The sequence below is a fragment of the Monodelphis domestica genome, chromosome 1 (genome assembly GCF_027887165.1).
Source record: "Monodelphis domestica isolate mMonDom1 chromosome 1, mMonDom1.pri, whole genome shotgun sequence".
Classification (NCBI taxonomy): domain Eukaryota; kingdom Metazoa; phylum Chordata; class Mammalia; order Didelphimorphia; family Didelphidae; genus Monodelphis; species Monodelphis domestica.
In genome coordinates this window covers 589,383,909-589,407,579 of record NC_077227.1, presented here as the reverse complement: position 1 = coordinate 589,407,579, position 23,671 = coordinate 589,383,909, and the positions used below count along the sequence as shown (strand labels likewise).

Genomic DNA, 23,671 nt, shown 5'->3' with positions numbered 1-23,671 from the left:
TAATACTGACTGATTTTGTAATTGCTTTCTTTAAAATACAGTGAGATGTAGATATTTTAAAAATTATGATGATTTAATAATTTGCTTTTTAGGGAAAGGAGGTATATGAAGGAAGATATTGCGGGATATTGTCAAAAAAAGTTTAGGAAACACTACCTTTGTGGTCGCCATAGAAATCTATGATGTTGGAGTACTGTGAATTATTATTTACAATATATTAATAGCTGCCTTTAAGACTAGTCTCATCTGTTTCTGAGGAATACCAATGGATTTCGCAAACTCAAGGTATACAAACTAGACGTGAAGACTAATTTATCTTACACTGAAGTGTTGTGTTCAAAGGACCAAAACAAACAGAAAAAGAAATTATCCAGTAGTTCAGCAAAGTGAAAAAATGACATCATTCCAAATGAAAACCTACAAAGAGGTAATATTTTTATATATAGATAAGTAGTAAAGAGTCAGAGGTCATGGCTTGGATTGAACTTCACTACTTCGATAGCTGTGTGGCCTTGGACAAATGACTTAACCTCTCCTTATTTCACTTTAGCATCTGAAAAATGAGAGGATTGAATTGCCTGGAGTAGAAATTCTTTATTGGGGTCTATGAACTTGATTTCTGAATATACTCATAACTGAATTTTGATAAGATTAGTTTTCTTTGCCATCCTATGTTTCATTTAATGCTTTATTTCAAGGAGCTCAATGCCTTCACTAGACTGTCAAAGTTATTCATGGAAATAATAATAACAACAACAACAAAAAGGTTAAGAAATCCTGACCTGGATTTCTTCCAACTCTAAATCCTTATAGATATTTTATCTGTTATTTAAATTGTTGCCAGTATATATTTGTGTAATAATAAGAGTTACCTAGAATTCCTTGCAATAATAAATTACCAATAAGGGAAACCCTGTACACAAACCTCCAAATTGCATATTTTAAGGTATTTTGGGTTTATAAGACTGCAATGATGAACTTCTCAAATATCAATTGTGAGTGGAAGAGATGGGAGAAGAAGAGATACATCTGAGTTATTTGAATGATGAATTATCAAAGAGCTAGTTTGGATATGAACCCAGATGACTTAATGAATCATGAAGGGGACAAAGTTATGGCTCATAACCTGGTATTTGATAGTTTGACTGGTGATTTACTACATAAACTAAGGGCATTCTTCCTGATTCATCATATCAAAGTGTCACAGAATCACAGAGTTAGAAATGAAAAGTAGTTCAAAGGTTAGCAAGTGTAAAGCTTTCATTTTACAAATGAGGAAACTGGGGCACAGAGAAGTCAAGTGACTTAGTGTCAACACAGCTAATGTCTGAAGCTAGATTTGAACCTAGGTTATTTATGACTCCTAATAATCCAATATCCTATCATAGTCAGTATCTTTTCAGTTTTGGATTTCATAATCTTATCCATAAGTATGTTTATAACTATCAACAAAGAAAAACAGGTTACAAAAAGATAAGAACCAAAAGGGTGGTGTGTTCCACTATCTTTTAATTCTTCTCCTCTAATGTTTAATAATTTATGTTTAGTGACTAATATTTAGTTAGATAAAAGAATAGGAGTCTGTACATATATGTATATATATATATATAATTTATAAATTTTTATGCATTTGAATTCATTTCATGCATTATTTCAAGGAGTCCATTAGCTTCACTAGAGTGCCAAAGTGATCCATGACAACCGCCACCAAAAGAAAAGGTTAAGAGGAAGAGAAGGAGGGAAGGAGGGAAGTGAGATGGAGGGAGGGAGGGAGGGAGGGAGGGAGGGAGGGAGGGAAGGAAGGAAGGAAGGAAGGAAGGAAGGAAGGAAGGAAGGAAGGAAGGAAGGAAGGAAGGAAGGAAGGAAGGAAGGAAGGAAGGAAGGAAGGAAGGAAGGAAGGAAGGAAGGAAGGAAGGAAGGAAGGAAGGAAGGAAGGAAGGAAGGAAGGAAGGAAGGAAGGAAGGAAGGAAGGAAGGAAGGAAGGGAGGGAGGGAGGGAGGGAGGGAGGGAGGGAGGGAGGGAGGGAGGGAGGAAGGAAGGGAGGAAGGGAGGAAGGGAGGAAGGAAGGGAGGGAGGGAGGGAGGGAGGGAGGGAGACTGGATGGACAGATGGACAGATAGTTAAGGAGATACCCCTTTGTATGGTGATAAGACATTGTGATGGTGAGCAGAAAGTACTTGAAGAGCATTAGTAGACTAAGAAATATGAGATATTCCAATAAGAATGGGAGGTATAATAAGTCTTCCAATATTTTTCCTCAGATCTCTCCCAATCTTCTCACACTGTTGTATTAATAGGTATTGACTGTGGAATTAAGAGTTGGAAAAGGCCTTGGAGGCTACTCCTTTATTTAATATGGAACCATCTCCAAAGTGGGTAGTGGAGTTCATCTTCATCTCCACCAATAAGGAAGAAGTTCAAGTCAATTGGCCTTGGGACAGGGGTTACACGCCAATAATGGCACTGAGGCTTAGAGAAATTAAGTTAAATTAGAGTGCTGGGATTTGAAACAAGTGCCTCCACTGATAACAAATTCAGTATTCCTTCCACTTTATCCCAAAGTTTCAAAGCACAGAGCACAGACCAGAAATGGAGAAGCAAGCAAGCAATGATGAATGGTAATAGTGCACAAGATCTGAGGCAGAAAGAAAGTGGGAATCAGAGGGGATCTCATCTCTTATTATTATTCCTGCTCAGGAAGTGGGGCGGAGGGAGAGGGGGGGCGTTTGAGATGGAATGTGCTCAACTATCCCTAAATTAATGTTCCAAGATTTTAAGTGTTGAACCATATATGCTTAAATTGTCCCCATTTTTAAACACAATAAATACATTAATTAAACAAATGCCTTACAGGTTACAATATAAGGTGAGATCCTGGCTATAATTATTCAACTTTTTGTTTGGCTAAATATCACTAAGATTTCAAATGAATAGGTAAAGGTAAAAGAATTCCAGTGCAAAAACAAACACTATTTGCATTCAATATGCCGGAAAACACTAGAGAAAATAGAGACTTTAGTATCAAGAAACTTTAGGAGCAAAGAAAAGTAGGAAAAGGCTGCTCATATATCTCTTTTTAAATTCTTTATCTAAAATTCTTTAGAGAGTTAAATAGCACATTGGATAGAGTGATGAGCCTGGAGTCAGGAAGACTTACTAGCTGGGTGACCCTGGGCAAGTCACTTAATCCAGTTTACCTCAATTTTCTCATCTGTAAAATGAGTTGGAGAAGGATGGGGCAAATCATTTGGGAAGAGTCAGAAACAACTAAACAACACCAACAACAATAATCTTTTAACAAGAAACTTGTTATGCACTTCTTCAAGATCTGGGCATGATGGAAACCTACTAAACAAGATGCTTTAACGAGATCCTGGGTGCTGCTTGTTAACAGAATGTTCAAAGGTTATATCTTGGTGAAAGTGTAATATGGTTGAAAAATCACTGGCTCATGAATCAGACTAACTTTGGTTCAAATCTCACACCTGCCAATCATTACTAGATGATGCTGGACAAGTTATATAATCTCTCTAGGCTTCAGCTTTCTCATTAATAAGATGAGGACCACAAAAGATGGCCTCAGAAATGTTCTAGATAGCTCACCATATGATTTCAATTCTTTTTTATCAAATTATTACCACAATTAGGCACAAGACTAGCCTTCCAGCTCTAATGATAAAGAGTTGTGAAGATTTTAAAGTAGAAACTTCAAGTAAAAAATAAAGACTTCAAGGCTTTGATGACCTCTCTTGTTGGTTACTCCCAGAACTTATTTTCCAAATAAAAAACAATTTTCCCTCTTAACCCAAATAAAGTGGATACTGGGACAAATATATTTTGGTAGCTGGAAGTAGAAGATAAATATAATTTTTTTCAGTTCTCTCACTAGCCATATCCAAACAACTGAACCAAAAGTTACTTTTATTTGTTTTGATTGAAATTACCCAGACATTTGCCTAAAGGTTTTTCTACTAGTAGAAAGCTAATAAGCCTTGGAGTTAGATTAAGACCATTTTAGAATTTAAATATAATATTACTTCCACTTTCTTAGTTTGCTCATGCACAAGTCATCCTAGAGATGGTAGGAACTTTTGTACCCTCAGGACTGTTGATAAACATTTTTAAAAAGGAAAAAAAATCACATAAAATCCAAAATAAAAATAATTATCAGAACCTACTCCATACAAGTACATGCCCACAAAATTGAACTTTAAAAGAAACAAGAGGGTTATCTACAAAAATATAAAATATCCAAATTAACAGAATGCCAAAGAGAGATCTTAAATAATCCAATCTGAAGAAATGTTTTAACTAGCTGCAAAGGAACTTGGAGGGGAGAGATAACACACTGGTCCCTATGGATTTATATGAGAATTCAATCAAACTTTCAAAGTAAATAAAACTAATAGGGGGAAAATTGTCCAAATTAAGGAGGAAAGTTCTACTAACAATCTACACACACACACACAAACACAGCACTTTATTTTTTATTTTTATTCTTTATAATTTTATTCAAAGATATTTTATTTTCTCAATTATACATAATAACAATTATCAACATATATTTTCCAAAATTATAAGATCTAAATTGCCTCCCTCCCTTATTTAAAAAAATGGTAAGAAATTTGATCTGGCTTATACATGTATGATCATGCAAAAAATACTTCTATGTTGGTCATTGTCCTAAGAGTATTCATATAAAACCAAAATCCCACAATAAAACCATAAATAAATTAATTAATGTGAAAGAAAGTATGCTTTGATCTGCATCCAATTCCAACAGTTCTTTCTCTAAAGTTAGATCGCATTCTTTGTCATAAGGCTTTCAGAATTATCATAGATCATTGTATTGTATAGCAATTTATTTTTTTAAAAATTCACTAAGAGCAAGTAAGATCTATATAAGGATGCAAGGTGGGACAACATTAGGAAAACAATTATCAACAATGAAAATATGATCATATCAACAAACGCAGAGAGGAAGCTTTTCACAAAATACAATACTCATTAATAGATTTTTTAGGTGAGAGGGAATGTTTCAATATAATGAAAAATATCTATTTAAAAGCAACAGCTAACATTATTTACAGTTGGGCAATTCTAAAAGTATTCCCAGTAAATGGAGTAGTAAAGTAAGGATGAACACATTTCCTGCTATTATTCATCATAGCTCTAGAAATAGCAATAAGAGAAAGAAATTAAATGTATAAATTGGGCTGAGAGAAGAAAACACTATATGTTAATGGCATGATGTATTTTAAAAATCCTTTGGAGAAATAATTAATAGCTTAAGAAAACTTGTAATCTACAAACTCAACCCACAAAATTCAATAAATTGTGATACACAAAAATAATGGAATATTATTGTGCTTTAAGAAATGATGAATACAAAGAGCACAAAAAGATCTACAACGTATTACAAAGTGAAATAAGCAAATCCAGGAAAGCAACAACTTATATGATGACTAAACTAATGCAAAAAAGAAAGAACAAGCACCAAAAAAATTTCAAAACTGAAATTTAAGAGACTATAATGACTGAGCTTGGTCCCAAAAAAGAAATGTTAGAAGATATTTTCTCACCTTAATTCTCTGCAGAAAAGGGGTCCCTGGGTATAGGATGCTGCATAGAATATTTCTTTGATATACTGACTAATTTTGCTGAATTTTTTTTCTTTTTCTTTTCCTTTTAGGCATTGTGGTTATTTAGTCATTTTTTCATATCTGACTGGTGAGTATTCTTGGCAAAGATTCTAGAGTGGTTTTGCCATTCCCTTCGCCAGATCATTTTATAGATAATAAAACTAAGGCAAACTGGATTAAGTGACTTGCCTGCACTTATTACTTCACTAGTAAGTATCAGAGGCCAAATTTGAACTGGAGAAAATGATTTTTCCTGACTTCAGGCCTGACATTCTATTCACTGTGCCACCAAGCTACCCTTCTTTCAAGGATGGCTCTTTTCAGAGAAGCAAGGGAGGGATTCAGAGAGAAAAGTACATGATGTAAAAACAAAATATATCAACAAATATTTTTTCTAATAGGAAAATATAATAATGTGAAAGTGTCTGACCACATAAACAATCTTACAAATCTATTAATAATGACCATCTGTTCTATTTATTAATTTCTGACAAATTTAAGGAAAAAAATAATTAATTCCTATATGGTTAAGAATGTCAAATAAGTTTATGATATATATAACTTTGTACATAAAGGTTCTATGTAGATATAAGATTAAGAAGATGATGACAATTATGATATCTCAGTAAAACTATAAGCAAATGAAATTTATATGAATGTGGACAAATAATACAGAGTGGGGTAAAAAAATCTTAGAATTCAACGGTTTATGAAACTATGTACTTTTGTTTCTAAAACCTGCAAGGTCCATTTCAACCCCAGAATACCCATAAAGATCAAAATAAATGGTTACTTATAGAGGTTTGGGCCCTTTTTGTGACAAAAATAGTGGGTTGCAATCCTGAGAACACCTTGTGACTTCTAAATCCAGACCTAAAATGAATCACATTATTTTCAGCATTTATTCGTTCTCATCACCTTAAACTATTCTTTTAGAGCCACACCTTAAGTGGCTTAAGGAGGGCACAGCAGACAACATCCTTTATAGGGAGGCCCATCACAGGCCTTCAGCTGAATGAAAAGGGAGTATTAAATCCAAATATTGGACGTACTTTGAGCAAGTAGATGGCACATTAGATAGAGCTCTGGAGGCAAGAAGACCTGAATTCAAAATCTGATCTCTCATGTATTTAACTAGTTATGAAACCCTGGATAAATCACTTAACTTACCTCATTTTTAAAATGCTAAGTTTTTACTGCTATTTTCTGTTTCTTATATCATATAGTTATCCCTGATATCTTTCCCCTCCCCCTCACGGAGCAAAATAACCTATTTTAGCCTTAGTTTTCACATCTGTAAAACAGGAACAATAATATCACCTACTTCAAAAGGTTGTGGTGAGGACTGAGTGAGCTAACATATATAAAAGTGCTTTGTGAGACTTAAGGACCAAGATAAAAGCTGGCCTTTAGAGAGCTCCTATCTCGGCCTTCCCTAACCTTTCTCAGTCACAGTGAGTTCATAGTGACTGCCCTTATATCTATGCCGTATCCCAGGGACCAAAAGACAGCAATCAATCCATTAGCAAACAGGAATTAAATGCCTGGTAAGTCACATGGTTTCTGAAAGACAGTGGAGACTGAAAGGCAAAAAATATAAAATAAAATAAAATAGTCCCTGCCTTTGAGAAGTTTACTCTCTAGCAGGAGTGCTACTGTGCATTTAAAAGTAAATACATAATAAATATGATATAATGGGAGGGAAGACATTAAAAACTGGGCATGTCAGGAAAAGCCTCAGATAAAAAGCCACATCTTGGCACAGAAGCAGAGAGGTGATAGAAGATGAAGATTTAGGATTTGAATGCAAATCCAGTCTCAGACACTCTAGACTAGTCACTTCACCCATCTGAAGCAGTTTCCTCATTTTTAACAAGAAGATAATACTGGCTCTTCCTTCCCAGAGTCACTATGAAGTTAAAAAGAGACAATATTTATAAAATACTATATCAATGCTAGTTGCTGTCATATCTCTAGGGCCTAATGCAGACTATGCATGTTCTAGATGGTTAATAAATATTTGTTTAAAACAAAATTCCTTTGAAAACAAAGGTTGGGAGGGAGTGGAAGGCTAATAATACCCGAGCCAAGCAGAAACTAGGAGAAATTCTTTGGTTCCTAGGAAAGCAGACTGGGGTCTGGAAGCATAAGGTATGGGCTCACAGCCTAGCTTGGTCTACTTACCACGTGTGTGAGTTTTAGCCAATCACGTGACATGTCTAGACCTCAATTTCTTCACCTAAAAAATGAAGTCTCTTCAGCTCTCCATCTAGGATCCTATTTAGATTATATATTATATAATATATTATCCTCCTACCCTCCTGCAAATTTAGAAAATTCAAATGGATGAAAGACTGGCTTTGGAGCCAGGTGAAGTCCAGTTTTGCTTTGGGACAAATTGTCATTATGGACCTTAGTAAAGCCCACTTGGCCTCCAAAGAGTCCCCTCAAGCAATCCCCTAGGAGGCTATAAATGGTGCAAAATATCTGCCAAAGTACATCAATGGGAAGATTTTTCAAACCAGGTTACTTAAATCAAAAGCCCAGATCCAAAATAAAGTATCACTTTATAGCGACATAAGGGATTGTGTGCTTGAGTGCCAGGCCTAAGTTCAGATCCTACCTCAGAACTTACCAACTTTGTGACCCTGGGAAAGTCACTTTACCCTGTTTGCCTCAGTTTCCTCTTCTGTAAAAATGAGCTGGAGAAAGAATGGACAAACCACTTTGGTATCTTTGGCAAGTAAATCCAAAATTGAGTCACACATGGGGGAACCTAGGTGGTGGCTCAGTGCACTGAGAGCCAGACCCAGAGACAAAAAGTCCTAAATTCAAATCTGGCCTCAGATACTTCCTAGATCTGTGACCTTGGACAAGTCACTTAACCCCCACTGACTAGCACTTACTGCCCTTCTGCCTTAGAACTGATACACAATATTGATTCTAAGATGGAAGGTAAGGATTTAAATAAAAAAGAGCCAAACAAGAATGAGATAACTGAACAAAAAACTAAAGTGATTACTATCATAAGGTTCATTTAAAAAATTGTGCAATGTCACTTTATGAATTCCAGTAAAAATTTAAATAAAGAATCTTAGAAATAGGATTAGAGTCTAAATGTTTAGTATTCCGCGGCCTTTTCATAATAAAAATCAATCCATATCAATCAAATCATACCAGCATTAGTTGGTCTTTTTTAACATCACATTTTTTTTACCTTACATTTAATCCTACAGATGTACTTCAAAACAAGGCTATGTCCAGATACATTTTAAACTTAAGTAATGATTTTTCTTACTTCCAACCTCCTTTCAAAGCTTCTAATAATTACTTCAGTGATATATTTAAACAAACACATGAAACATTCACTTAGTATAATCCTTCTAAAGGTATGTCTGAGGTATATAGAAAGCCTGTCCAGTTCTATTTCATAAATAAAAAACTGGAAGAGCCAAGATCAGCAGATCCCATCAGGAGCCGTAGAAGCACACAAGTATTCCTGAGTCTGGGGACTACAAACTTCCCTCTGACACAGAACTTAATACTCATTTTTCCTGTAAACTATAGTTAAACATCAGTCAGTCAGACTTCCTATTCCATTCTTAAATCTCACTCTTTAAGCCATGAGTAGAGAAAATAAAAATGAACTTTAGATATATTGTGTCTGAAAAAGAACTCAGACCAACAAAACACTGCACAATTTCTGATCACTCAAGTAAATAATCTTTAACAGTATATACTGCAGACTGCAACTATTAATGCAACCATTTAAAAGAGAATGACAGATAAGAGACAGATAAATGACAGAGAGAGAAGGAAAAGGAGAGAAAAAGAGAGAAAAAAGAGGAGAAAAGTTAAATGGAAGGAAAAGAAAGAGGAGAGAAGAGGGGAGACGAAAAAAGGATAAGAGGTAAATAGGAAAATAAGGAAAGAGAGGGAGAATGAGAGAGGGAAAGAGGGAGAGAAGATGGAGAAAAAAGGATGAGAAAAGTCAAGGACACATGTAAAACCCAGTGGAATTGCTTGTTGGCTAAGGGAGGAGAGTGGGAAGAGGGAAGGGAAAGAACATGAATCAGGTAACCAAGGAAAAATATTCTAAATTAATGAATTAAATAAATTTAAAAAAAAAGAAAAGTCAATTTAAGAGAGAGAAAAGAAGAAGAAAAGAGAGAGAGAAGATGGGAAGACAGAGAAAAAGAGAGAGAAGATAGGGATAGTGAGAGAGAGAAACGAAGGGAAGAAAACAGGGAGTCAGAAGGAGAAAAAAGAGGAAAAAGAACAAAGAGAGGGAGAAAAAGCAAACTGGGTATTTACCACTTTGGAACACCTTAAATATTAGAGGCAGATATTCCTTCTAATTTGGAGGAGCACTCAAAAGAAGGTCTTCTTTCGAGTCTGCCTCCAGCAGAACAGCAAAAACTCCCCTCTGCAGAAGAGCCCACAATAACTCCATCGCAAAGTAAATTCCATTCATGTCACTGAAGGATGACGTTTTTTGCACCATGTCACAGCACTATCACATGCAAGTTGGGTCACGGCAGCCAAAATGTACAAAGCAAGTCGTTATCATCACTGAAACACTGACAAAATTGGATAAGAACACATGTGTAAAATAAGGATTATGACGGTACTTGCCTTTTTCCTTTAATAATTAATGCTTGCATTTTTATTATGCATCATATTTTTATAGCATTTTCACACACATTCTCTCATTTTATCCTCTCTGCAAACCTGCAAGTAAGCAGGGTGGGTGTTACTAACTCCATTTTGCAGATGAGAAAACTGAGGAGCAGAGGTGTTAAGTAATTTGCACAAAGCCATGGAGCTAGGTACTGATAGATTCACAATGAGAAAACAATACCCATCCCTAACCCCCCAAATCCAAGTCGAGGACTATTTTTTATTATCCCACAGAGCTTGTTTTATAGAAAGGTTCAAAAAAGCACCAGCAGAACTGGTAGGGTCCATAGAGATCAACTAGTTCAACCCAAAGCTTTATTTTAAAGATGAGGAAAATGAAGGTCAAAGAAATGACTTATTCAAGATCACCCAGCAATAACTCATCATAATTTTGACACCCTATATTTTGCCTCTTTTCAATGACAATGATAAAGACAATGATAAAGTCAAAACGAAAATTTTAAAATATAAGAGAAGTTCCTTTTCCCTTAAAATAAAATGTGAGGCTAACATGACAGCAGAGGAAAGTAGTGAATGCTGGAGGGGATGTGGCAAAGTCAGGACATTAATGCATTGCTGGTGGAGTTGTGAATTGATCCAACCATTCTGGAGGGCAATTTGGAACTATGCCCAAAGGGTGTCAAAAGACTGTCTGCCCTTTGATCCACTCATAGCACTGCTGGGTTTGTACCCCAAAGAGATAATAAGGAAAATGACATGTACAAGAATATTCATAGCTGCGCTCTTTGTGGTGGCAAAAAACTGGAAAATGAGGGGATGTCCTTCAATTGGGGAATGGCTGAACAAATTGTGGTACATGTTGGTGATGGAATACTATTGTGCTCAAAGGAAGAATAAACTGGAGGAGTTCCATGGAGACTGGAACGACCTCCAGGAAGTGATGCAGAGCGAGAGGAGCAGAACCAGGAAATCATTATACACAGAAACTGATACACTATGGGACAATCGAATGTAATGAACTTCTCCATTAGTGGCAATGCAGTGACCCTGAACAACCCAGAGGGATCTATAAGAAAGAACACTATCCACATTCAGAGGGAAAACTGTGGAAGTAGAAACACAGAAGAAAAACAACTGCTTGATTACATGGGTTGAGGGGATATGACTGGGGATGTAGACTCTAAATGAACATCCTAGTGCAAACACCAACAACATGGAAACAGGTTCTGACCAGGGATACATGTAATATCCAGTGAAATTGCATGTCAGCTATGGGAGGGGTGGGTGGAGGGGTGGGAGGGAAAGAATATAATTCTTATAACCAAAGAATAATGTTCTAAATTGATGAAATAAAATTTAAAAAAATTTTTAAAGAAAAAAGATCTTTAGGGATTCTTGTACCTTATGTAGTAAATAAATTACATTAAAATAACAAAAAATAAAACGAAATAAAATAAAATGTGAATGAACATAAAATTCCTTAAATCATTCTAAAATTAAAGGGTTTGTGTGGTTTATTTAGTTCTTGACCTTTAGTAATTTAGTACTTTATTAATATTAAACAATATTAGTTTATTAGTAATTTATTTGTTGTCCTTATTTTTTCCTTAAGATTTTATAAACCATTATTTAAAATCTTTATAAAAAATAAAAAATTAACAAAAATTTGTTCTTTAATAAAGGGGGAAAGGTTTTTATCCCTAAGACAGGCACAAGACAGTTCAGGATCCTAGTCTATATAAACCTAAGCTCCTGGTAGCAAAAACTACAATGAAGAAAGATGTTATACCTTTCAGGCACTCTGCACATCCGTGCCTTATACCCAAGTAAAGGTCATCTCAGTGAGATGATGCACCAATACAATCCAAACACCAATTCTCTTTAGGGGACACTTAGAATGAAAAAATTGAGAATATCAGTTATTAATAAGTGTCTGAAGCTAGATTTGAAAACAGTTCTTTCTGATTCCAAGCCTAGCACTCTATCCATTAATTGCTAAAAGCCCAGAAGGTATTTAGTATGCATATGGCTAGAGCTAGAAAGGACTTAAGGATCATGCAGCTTAATTTCTTCATTTAGTCCATAAAGAAAGTTGAGGAAATGAGAAAAATTCAGGAAAAGGTCACTAACAATGCAACGTCATAAAGGATATGTGACAATAAATTATATGTAAAAAGTAAGTTTACAAAATTTAAATTTATTACAAAGGGGGGCAGCTCAGTGGTTCGGTGGATAGAGCCAGATTTAGAGACAGGAGGTCCTGGGTTCCAATCTGGCTTCAGACACTTTCTGGCTGTGTGCGCCTAGGAAAATCACTTAACCTCAATTGCCCTGACCTTACTGTTCTGTCTTGGAATCAATATTAGGTATCAGTTCTAGACAGAAGGTCAAAAAAATGTTTTTATTATTAAGAGAAAAAAGAGCCCATTTCTAAGCTGTCTAAAGAAATCAAGGAAGGATTCATGAAGGACGTAAGACTTGAGGTAGTAATCAATAGGGGAAGGAAGAGGAAAATCAAGATGAAAGGAAAGCCAGGGATGGCAAGAAGGAGAGGAGAATTATTCCCCAACACCTGCAAGCAAACTCCCAAAGAAAAACAAAGCTTGCCCACAAGGTCAATTACAATTCCTGGAAGAAACATGGAAATACTTAGGGGTTCTTAAAGGAGTTTTAAAATGAATGAGACTTTGGAAAAATTTTATATGAATTTGTTATTGGAATAAAATAAAGATAAAAATTTAAAATAAAATAAAATGAATGAGAACACTAGAGGAAAGAATCAGAAAAGAAATGAAGGTCATGGAGGAACATCATAAAAAGTGTACCAACGTCTTAGTACAAGTATAAAACCTTACCCAACTTACAAATTTAGAGTAGAACAAGCAGAAGTTAACAACTTCAGGGAACAATAAAATAATACTCTTTCAATTTCAAAAAATAGAATGAAAACTGGTATAGAAAACCAATCAAGAAGAAATGATATAAGAATCATTATCTTCCCAGAAAGATATGAAAAGAAAGAAAAAAAAACAACAAACTTCTAAAGTCAATGAAAAACTCTCCTAACAGAACCAAACAAAGTATATTATTTGGTTTAGAGGATTGTGTTGGACTTGACTCAGAGAAGATCTGGGTTCAAATCTCACCTCAGATACTTCTCAGTTGGGTGAGTTTGGGGGAGTCCTTGAAACCCTTCAGGATATAATAGTTCCTCACCTGTAAAAAGAGAGGGTTAAACTAGATGGTCATTAATACCATTCTAGCTCTAAATCCATACTCCCATGATAAGAATCACAAGAGAAGGCCTTCTCTTTTCTGTTATCCATCAATGGAAAGAATACGCATACCAGTGAGACTGTGGTTCCAAAATGTCAAAGAAACAAAAAATAATCCAATAATAATTTGTGTTATCCATCAAAGGAAAGAATAGGAATACCAGTGAAATCGTAGTCCCAAAATATCAAAGAAACAAAAAATAAAATTATGGAGTAAAAGAAGGCATTGGCCCTTCTAGAAACCCATTTAAAGATTCTTTTATAAAAATGACAAAAATAAATAAATGAATAAATAAGTAAATAAAGAGATGCATAAATGGATGGATGGATGGGTAGATGGATGGATGGATGGATGGATGGATGGATGGATGATGTAATATACTAGGGCTGGAGTCACACAGAGCTGAGTTCTTGGCCAGCCTCAGACACTTACCAATAACTAGGTGACCCTGGGCAGGTCACTTAACTACTGTATGCCTCAGTTTCCTCAACTATAAAATGGGAATATTAATATCACTTCCCCCCCCCCCCAGAATTGTTGTGAGGATCAAAAGAGGCAATTTTTTTTAAAGCAATACAATGCCTGGCTCATCACTAGTTGCTGACTGCTTAATCCTTGCCATGACCACTAACTCCTCCCCGCCTCTAAATTAAGGTACCCCAAAGTCATCTCTACATGTTAATCGTTCTTTGTCTTGCAAGGAAAAGGGAGGAAATGCTGTACAAACTGGGCAAAGAAAAAATTTAATCCCAATTAGTGTTATAAAAACCAATACTTTCTCATAAAAGATATAAAATGTACATCCATTTTTCTTGAGCAAAAGCCAGAGATTCCAAAACACAGGTTGTATTGTACAGAGTAAGAATAGTAAAAGAATAAACTGAAGAATTGACCTAGGACTCTTTTAATAATGTTTCCTGGGCCAAAACCCAATTATTAGTAGCATGGCTGTGTCACAGAGGTTCATCCTCTTGGCATTTCTAATTAACCCCCTTGGACAGCAGCAGATGGTATCTATTACGGTGAATTCTGCTTTCAGTCTTTTTTTTTCTTCCAAGAACACCAATGGAAGACAGTAGTTCATCTGTAATCTAAGGGTTTGGTGTCCCTTTTTTTTTTAAATTAACCCTAACAGTGTGAATTATCATGTCCTGCCATCTATAGTAGAGACAAGTATCTTATGGTCAGTAAATTACATTTTGCACATTAAAGCACTGGAAGTCTTTGAAGTTTTTTAATTTGTTTGCTTTTCATGTCTAAAGATAACTTAGTTGAAACCTGTGATTTCACAGAGAATTGACAGAGGAAAAAGTCCTTGAGGTCTCCACGGCCAGTAGTGACACTAGTAGTTTGTGGGACACAGAGGGCCTCTGCTGGCAGGGCAGGGCAGGGCCCCCTGCAATTCCTATTTCTGTTTCAGGGTTTTTTGGTCACAACCCAGCCTTTAACGTAAAATTATAGCTGAGAATACAGTGAGATACCCAAAATTAGGACAAATGGGCATAAACCATACACAACATTAGAAGCTAGAATTCTTCAAAGAATCAACATGGAGAGAAGATTCAACAATGAGTTCGGAATCTCAGGATCTAGTTCTGGTTGTGCCCCAAAGAGATTATATGACCCGGAGCAAGAGAATTACTCAATTATTTTATGTTTTGTTCCATTCATAAAGTGAGAAAATTGAAGAAAATAATTACTATGCTAAATTAAGGTCAATTCTTTTGTGCTCTATGTAGAAAACACATAACTAACTTTCTAAAAAAAATATCAATTAACTTGATTGGCTTATTTGTCCATGTTCTGGATTTTCCTCTCTCTTACTTAATTGTGTACTTGACATTTGTGGGGGCAGCTTAGAGGCACAGAGAATAGAGTGCCAGGACGATAGTCAGGAAGACTCACCTTCCAGAGTTCCAATCTAGCCTCAGTCACTTACTAGCTGTGTGACCCTGGGCAAGTCACTTCATCCTGTTTCCCTCAGTTTCCTCATCCATCAAATAAGCTGTAGAAGGAAATGGCAAACCACTCCGGTATCTTAGTCAAGAAAACCTCAGATGGGGTCATGAAGAGTTAGACACTACTGAAACAACTGAAAAACATATACATATTTTAAATAATTTTTGAAATTTATAAATAATTTGCAATATGTAAATAATGCTCATTCAGTTGCAGCTGTCTAGATATGGGGGAAAGGAGCAAATGGAAGGAGAATGAAGAGTCAGTTATACTTAATCCCAACGAGTCAGTTTATAGAGGCAGATTAAATTACAGACACCTGATAAAAAGAACAACTGCAGAAAACAACTGTCCTTTTTTTCCATCCATTGCTTATGGAAAATGGCATGTCTTGGTAGGTCTTAATTCTCTCCTTAGATCTTTTTTTGGAACAGTACTTCCATAGAACCATGCCATTCGTGCAAACACAAGTTATCATCTTCCCTTTCTTCTCCATTGCCAAATGGCCAGCATAAGCATTCCAAATGTTTGGGTTTTGTTTTTTTTTTAAATAGGTTCTATTAACGTTTTTCACTTTTATCACAGGCAGGTTCCCATGGCTTTCATAAGCTATCTTGTTCACTGTCAATGTCATTGTTGTTGGTGTAGGCAGTTAATATGCTAGTTTCTATTATTTTAAAATGACAGGTCAAAAACTAAATTATGGCATCACATTATTTTCTTGTTCAAGGGATGCCATAGTTGTCACACAAGTATGAAGATCCCTTTCAGCTTCCAAGAGCTTCAATCGAGTTATATCACCCAAATTCTAAATTGTATATATCCTTTGACCCAGCAATAATATTATTACTTCTATAACTCCCAAGAGATTAAAGAAAATGGGGGGGAAAAGACCCTTATGGACAAAACTCTTTAGAATGACAGCATCTGATGGCAAAGAATTAGAAATTAAGGGGGTGTGCATCAACTGAGGAATGGCAGAGCACATTAATATTTACAAATGTAATGGAGCAATGGAGAACTAGTATTCTATAAGAAATTATGAAGGGGGGCAGCGAGGTGGCTTAATGGATAGTATTTGTTCTTAGACAGAAGGGAAGGGGAAGGGGAAGGTGGAAGGGGGAAAGGGGGAAAGGGCGAAAGGGAAGGAAGGAAGGAAGGAAGGAAGGGGGAAAGGGAAGGAAGGAAGGGGGAAAGGGAAGGAAGGAAGGGGGAAAGGGAAGGAAGGAAGGGGGAAAGGGAAGGAAGGAAGGAAGGAAGGAAGGAAGGAAGGAAGGAAGGAAGGAAGGAAGGAAGGAAGGAAGGAAGGAAGGAAGGAAGGAAGGAAGGAAGGAAGGAAGGAAGGAAGGAAGGAAGGAAGGGAGGGAGGGAGGGAGGGAGGGAGGGAGGGAGGGAGGAAGGAAGGAAGGGAGGAAGGGAGGGAGGGAGGGAGGGAGGGAGGGAGGGAGGGAGGGAGGGAGGGAGGGAGGGAGGGAAGATTACACAGAAACCAGGGAAAACAATACACTGAAGAAGAAAATGAGCAAAACAATACTGTAAAGATACACAGCTTTCAAAGATTTAAGGATTCTGGCAATGCAATGACCAAATGACCAATCACGATTTGAAAGGATTGATGATGAAATTCGGTACTCAACACCTTAAAGGAAAGCAACTGCCTCAAGTTGCAACATTTTTTTGGACTTTATCACTAAAGGAATCAAGTTTTGCTCACCTATGCATATTTTTACAAGAGCTTTATTTTCCCATGAGAAAGGAGGGAGGAATGGGAAATTATTTTTGTTCACTGAATTCAAATTAAATTTTTTTAATTCTCAAGACCTCCTCATTCTATTTTTTATCCTTACTTTTTTTGCCTTAGAATCAATACTAAGTAGTGGTACCAAGGAAGAAGCGTGGTAAGCCAGACAAATGAGTTAGGAAGGATCTCAAGCCAGTTGTGAACCCAGGACTTCTTGGCTCTCTATTTACTCAACCATTTGGCTACACCTCACCACTGTGCTTTTTAGAGAAAAAAAAATATCAAGGCTTCATTTTAGCCCTACCAGGGATAGCTCTCCCTTGGTAAAACGGTAAAGAAAATATGTGAACTGTCTTTGGCCCTGCCCCACCTTCTTTCTAATGTCACTGCACATTTTCATCCCATCTGTCAGCATAAGCAAGGCCCTCGACTGGAATGTTCCACTGGGCATATCATCCTCACTCTCCTACTTAAAATTGCCCATGGCCTCATTCCATCCCTGTCCTAATCTCCTCTTTCCAATACCTTAGCTAGCTAACAAGTGATGAATTAATCTAGGGAGGCAGATGTATCAGTGTGTCTAATATGTTAATGGGAGATAGTGTGTGTTTTAAAAGTAACCTCCAAGAAACAGTGTCTTGACCTTACAAAGAAGAGAAGAAGAAAAAAATTCTCCTTATGGTGAGGCTGTTCATTCAGTCCAATTTGACAAACGTTTTAAGCATTTATTCCGGAGGCTCAGGGGTTAGAGGGCCATATCTGGGGTTAGGGGGCCTTTTCGTCCCTTTCCAGGATTCTTAGGCTTATACTTTCCAACAACACAGTCCTTCTCATAATGCCTCACAATCAACCTTCCATTGGACACCTCCATGCTTTATCGTGGGCCTCCCTCGATGTCTGGAGCCTCTCACCTCCACTTCCTGACTTTCTCTAAGAGTTGGCATATAGATCATGTTTTCAAGATTCCATAGTGCTCATTTTGGTAAGTGAATAATCTTATAAAACCAAAATCCAAAAACATATCCCCAATTTCCCCCCAAAATTAAAAATATCTGGAGGAGAACAATGTATGACCAGCCTGGAAAGGTAAGATGAATCCATATTAGGAAAAGCTTTTAATGCCAAAGGAGTATACATCTGATCTAATAGGTAACAGAAAGTCACCAAAGCTTATTGAATAGAAATGTTAGAAATGTAATAAGATCAGACCTGAGACTTAGGGAAATCATTTTAGAAACCATATGTTGGTTATATTAGAGCAGGGAGAGACCTGGGGCAGGGAAATTAATTAGAAAGCTATTGAAAGGACAGCTAAATGGCTCAGTGGATAGAGTGACAGGCCTGGAGTCAGGAAGACCTGAGTTCAAATTTGACTTCAGAGTTCCTAGCACGTAACCTAGGACAAGTCACTTGCCCCTATTTGCCTAGCCCTTGCCCTTTTGTCTTAGGGAGGGAGGGAGAGATGGAGGGGGAGAGAGAGAGAGAAAGAAAGATGGGAGGGAGGGGGGAAGGAAGGAAGGAAGGAAGGAAGGAAGGAAGGAAGGAAGGAAGGAAGGAAGGAAGGAAGGAAGGAAGGAAGGAAGGAAGGAAGGAAGGAAGGAAGGAAGGAAGGAAGGAAGGAAGGAAGGAAGGAAGGAAGGAAGGAAGGAAGGAAGGAAGGAAGGAAGGAAGGAAGGAAGGAAGGAAGGAAGGAAGGAAGGAAGGAAGGGAAAGAAAGAGAAAGGAGAGAGAGAGAGAGAGAGAGAGAGAGAGAGAGAGAGAGAGAGAGAGAGAGAGAAGAAGTCTACGCACAAAAAAATGATAAGGATCTGAAGTGGAGTATGGACTGTAAGCGTAGAGAGATTATAAAGACAGAAACAAAACTGAGGCTTGGTGTTTAATTTTCATATAAAGCAATTTTCTGTAATAAAAATACAGATAAAATTCTGAAATATGACCAACAGCTTGAAAATCACACTGCCTGTAACCCACTCTTGACAAGAAATTAAACATCAGGCTACAGATTTCCTCAAAAGGAAACAGACCGGCACACCCTTCCTGGTTTCTTCTACCCTCTTAAAACTTTTCTTTTTTAAACTAGCAAGTCTAAATACCATTTCCAAAAAATGTAACCTCTTTGGTTTAAATAAAAGTTCAATCTGAAATGTTTAAAAATAAACTTTAATTAAACAATTATACATTTGCAATGGCTCACAATAAATTGCCTCTAAGTATTACTTTAAAAAAGTTTAAATTTTCCTGAAGAGCATCTCTTTAGAAAAAACTATTAAGTAGAGGAGGTAGCTAATTGCTTTAGAGGCTAGATCACTAGACATAGATTGAAAAAGACCTGAGTTTAAATCTAGTCTCTTATACTTACTGACTGTGTGACTCTGGACAAGTCACTTACCTCTATTTGCCTTAATCTACTGGAGGAGGAAATGGTAAACTACTCCAGTATTTTTTCCAAGAAAATCACATGGACAATATTGGTGTGCTATGATCAACGGGTCACAAAGAGTTGAACATGATTGAACTGACCAAAGCAACAATAATTAGAAGCAGTCCTTGACAGACAGAGATTGACAAATTAAATATGTTGTTCCTTTTTTTCTTTTTTAAGCCCTTACTTTCTGTCTTAATGTCAACTGTAAGACAGAAGGGCAAGGGCTAAGCAAATAGGGGTTCAGTGACTTGCTCAGGGTCACACAGCTAGGAAGTATATCTGAGGCCAGATTTGAATGCAGGTCCTCCTGACTCCAGGCATGGCATTATTCATCGTGCCACCTAGGTGCCCTCGAATTACACAGTCTAATGATTGCACTTATATAAAAAATACTCATTGCTTGGAAAGAACATCTTTTAAAATAGTCTATAATGTATGTTGTAAATGAGAATTCTTTACTCTGTTGTCTATCCTGAGTTGACACCAATTTAAGTACCTCACTAGATTGTGAAGACAGAATTAACTCCCCATTGTTTACCTTTTAAATTGAATGAACAAAAGATTGAACATCCTACTTAGTGCTAGGTGAGAAGCCATCAAGATACTTGGAGAGCTCCACCCTTTTTAATCAGTCAGAAACTGGTGAATTCCTGTAAGAGTTCACACCCTCAGAAACAGTTCAATTAGGAAACTGAACCTTTTTGATGAAAAATTGACCTTGAGAAGGTGAGAAGTTGATCCCACAGACACTATCCCCTTCTAGGCAGTGCTACACAATTTGGAAACTGTGATTGGCCCCTGTAAAGAGGGGAGGAGACAAGAAGTCACCATAAAAGCAAGCCCAGAACTCCCTCAGAGCAGATGGGTCTTTGAGAAGCTAGTCTGAAAGGACTGTCTTCTGGAGATAGTCTTCAAGGGCACATAGCTAGAGACTATGGCTTTGATTGTGGGCTTGGAACTCAGCTTCAACTTAGACTCTGACTCCTGGACTACTTCCTTGAGTGAGTGAAAGGCTGACTACTTTCCTAGTTTCCTAAGAGACCAGCTTCCATCTTGGAGGGGTCTGTGTTACTCACCACCAGCCTTCCTGGTTGAAAGCTAATTAATCTCTGCCTGGATTAAGCAGACCTGGGGCAAAACATTTAGGTTGATAGGATAGATAACTTCTCTACCCCTCTCACATTTCTCTTCTTTATTGTTTCCTCTCTATTTATAAATACTTATAAATAAATTTCTGATTCAAGATATAATAAATATTGGCAACCACATAATTTCATAAAATTATTGCCCAACCATTAATTTCTACTGTTACAATGTAAAGATCTTTTGTTGCATGTAAAAGTGACTCTGGGTCTGGATGGAACTGAGAATAGAGATAATGTTTTCAGAATAAATTCTCTTCATCAGTTCTCCTTTTCCTTACTTCTTCTGAAAACCAAATTTGTTCCAAAATTTCTGTCCTCATTTCACCCTTTTGTTTTTTCTTTGCTCTTATGAAAAGTGCCAAATTATAATGGGATGTTTTCTTGTTCAGAGAATTCTACTATAAGTTTGTATCAGGGACTCACGATTGAAAATATGAAATATATAGAAAAAATAGATGTCTAATCCTAACCTTCCCCCTTCTTGGATTCCCTGACTTCCTTCAAAACTCAGTTCATGTCTCATCTACTATAGGAAGACTTTACAAGTTCTCCTTTCTTTCTCAGAATTCTTTTCATCTAAATTGTATAAATCTTGTATCTCCCTAAGTATTTAAATATTGTTTCTCCTTTTACAGTAGAAGATCCTTGAGGTCAGGAGCTGCTTTTTGCCTTTCATTTCATCCCCAGTGCTAATGACAGTGCCCAGCTCACAGAAAGCACAAGATAAATGTTTGCGTATTGAACAGCTAAGGTGAAGAAGAAGCAAGACAATGAACCGGCTGTTATGGAGTCAGAAGTACAAGGTTCAATTGCTACCTCTAACAAATAAGTGGTCAAAGTCTCCAGCCAATTTTCAAAAGCATAAGTACTAGCTGAATCTAATCTGTATCCACTTCCATCACCAAGAATCTCACACCAATGAACTCACAGCTCCATTTAAACACACACAAAACCTAATGCTGATTCTAGTGATAGAAAAATGTGTTCCTAAGAAATCACCATAAGTTTAAATAACAAAAAAGTCAAAATTAGCTTCAGAAGAAGTAGTAGGAAGAAGGAAAACTGATAAAGGGAATTTATTCTGAAAGCACTATCTCTGCTCCCAACTCCATCTAGAACCAGAGTCACTTTGGGTCTACGTGAACAAGAGTGAAACCTACCAATATTTAATATAAAAGCATCAAACAAAAACAACTTGAGACAGTGTCTTTAGCAGTTTGGGACGTGGGAGTTTTTTGTTTTTATATTTTCTTTCTTAAAGTTTCTTTTTTTTCAATTAACACAAATCTATTTTCTCTCTCTTCCAGAGAAAAATCTCTCCACAATTATTAATTCCTTACAAAACTGATGGAAAGTACCACTTTCTCCAACCCACAAATATCTATTCCCTTCAAAATCCCTGACACAAATTTGCACCCCAGAATTCCCTGAACAAGAAAAGGTCCCCTTAATGTGGTACTTTCCTTAAGAGCAAAGAAAAAACAAAGGGTGAAATGAGGGCAGAAATTTTGGAGAAAAGTTTTGTTTTCAAAAGGATTCATTTTTAACACTTGAGTTTACTTCAATTCTCATGACACACCCCATTTCATAAATATCTCTCAAAAAATACGAGGCTTTTAAAAAATTACAACTCCTTCTGGCTCTTTCAAGTTGACCCCTTCATTTGTTTGAAAAAAGGAATGGCAAGTTCTGCCTAGAATACTTCTTTAAACATGAATTAGAACTGGAATCAATTACCCAGGAAAAGCAGCTTTTTCAAACACTGGAACTGTTTTCCAAATCTCAAAAATTCTAAAACAACACTTCACATTCCACAAATCCCTCTGCCACCCTGCTCTCCCCACCACACAATAATCATCTCAAATATGAATATAACAATTTCCTACAGGTACATTACCCATCTCTGCATGCTGCACGTGAGAAACCTTTTCAACAGTAACTTTCTCATGACACTGCGAAGAGACAAATCATAGAAACTCCTATCTGCATTGCCACCCACACACTCAAAGGAAAGACAGATGTGGCTGCCTCTTAGTAATGATCTGTGGTTATCTTACCCACATCAGTCTCAGAGTCAGCCAGTGCAGTGCCATTATTCCATAAAAAAGACTTCTCTGTCTTCCTATGTTCTCCTTACATATGATAAATGTATACTGATTATATGCATTCTTATATGTAAATATGCAAACTACTAGCTTGCATATAACATGAAGAAATCATTTCACAAGTTTTTAAAATTTTTATTTTTATTTATTTAAATTTATAAATTTTTATTTAATTTCTAAATTTTAAATTTTAAATTCTGCTGTTGATTTCCTCAAAACTGGAGCCACAAATAATGTTAATTCTCAATTTTGCAGATGCCTGACTGCAAGATGTCAAAGATTCAAAAAGAATTTGGTAATAAGTACTACTATTAACTCTGCAAAGAATCAGATCACACACCCCAATACCTTTTTCTAATCAAATATGAGGAGAATTTTGAATCCTACAGACTAATCTTATTCTAGTTTCTCTTAGAATGTTTGAGAAACTCCTCAGCTAATTAAATACTTTGGGAAGGTGGTGGGGTCAGATTGATTATGGAGATGTCCTCAAATAGCTCTAAAATGGGCATTATACCTATCTCCCCACATCGTAGGGGCATTGTGATAAAACTACCTTCCAAGATGTCAGGGAGTAAAAAACTGAATTTTAAAACTTGGAAAGATGTAGATGAAGTGATGCAAAATGAAATGAAAAGAAACACAGAATGCTGTGCACAGTAACAAGAATAATGTACCGTAACCAACTGTGATTATTTAACTATTATTCAGGACAATTCCAAGGGACCCAAAAAGAA

The 23,671-nt window shown here is 36.5% G+C and overlaps 1 protein-coding gene across 10 annotated transcripts in view; it reads right to left on the bottom strand.

Annotated features, from left to right (window-relative positions):
• PSD3 (pleckstrin and Sec7 domain containing 3) overlaps nt 1–23,671 on the bottom strand; it is a 784,568-nt gene that overhangs the window by 311,829 nt on the left and 449,068 nt on the right. The gene's annotated exons all lie outside the window — the stretch shown is intronic.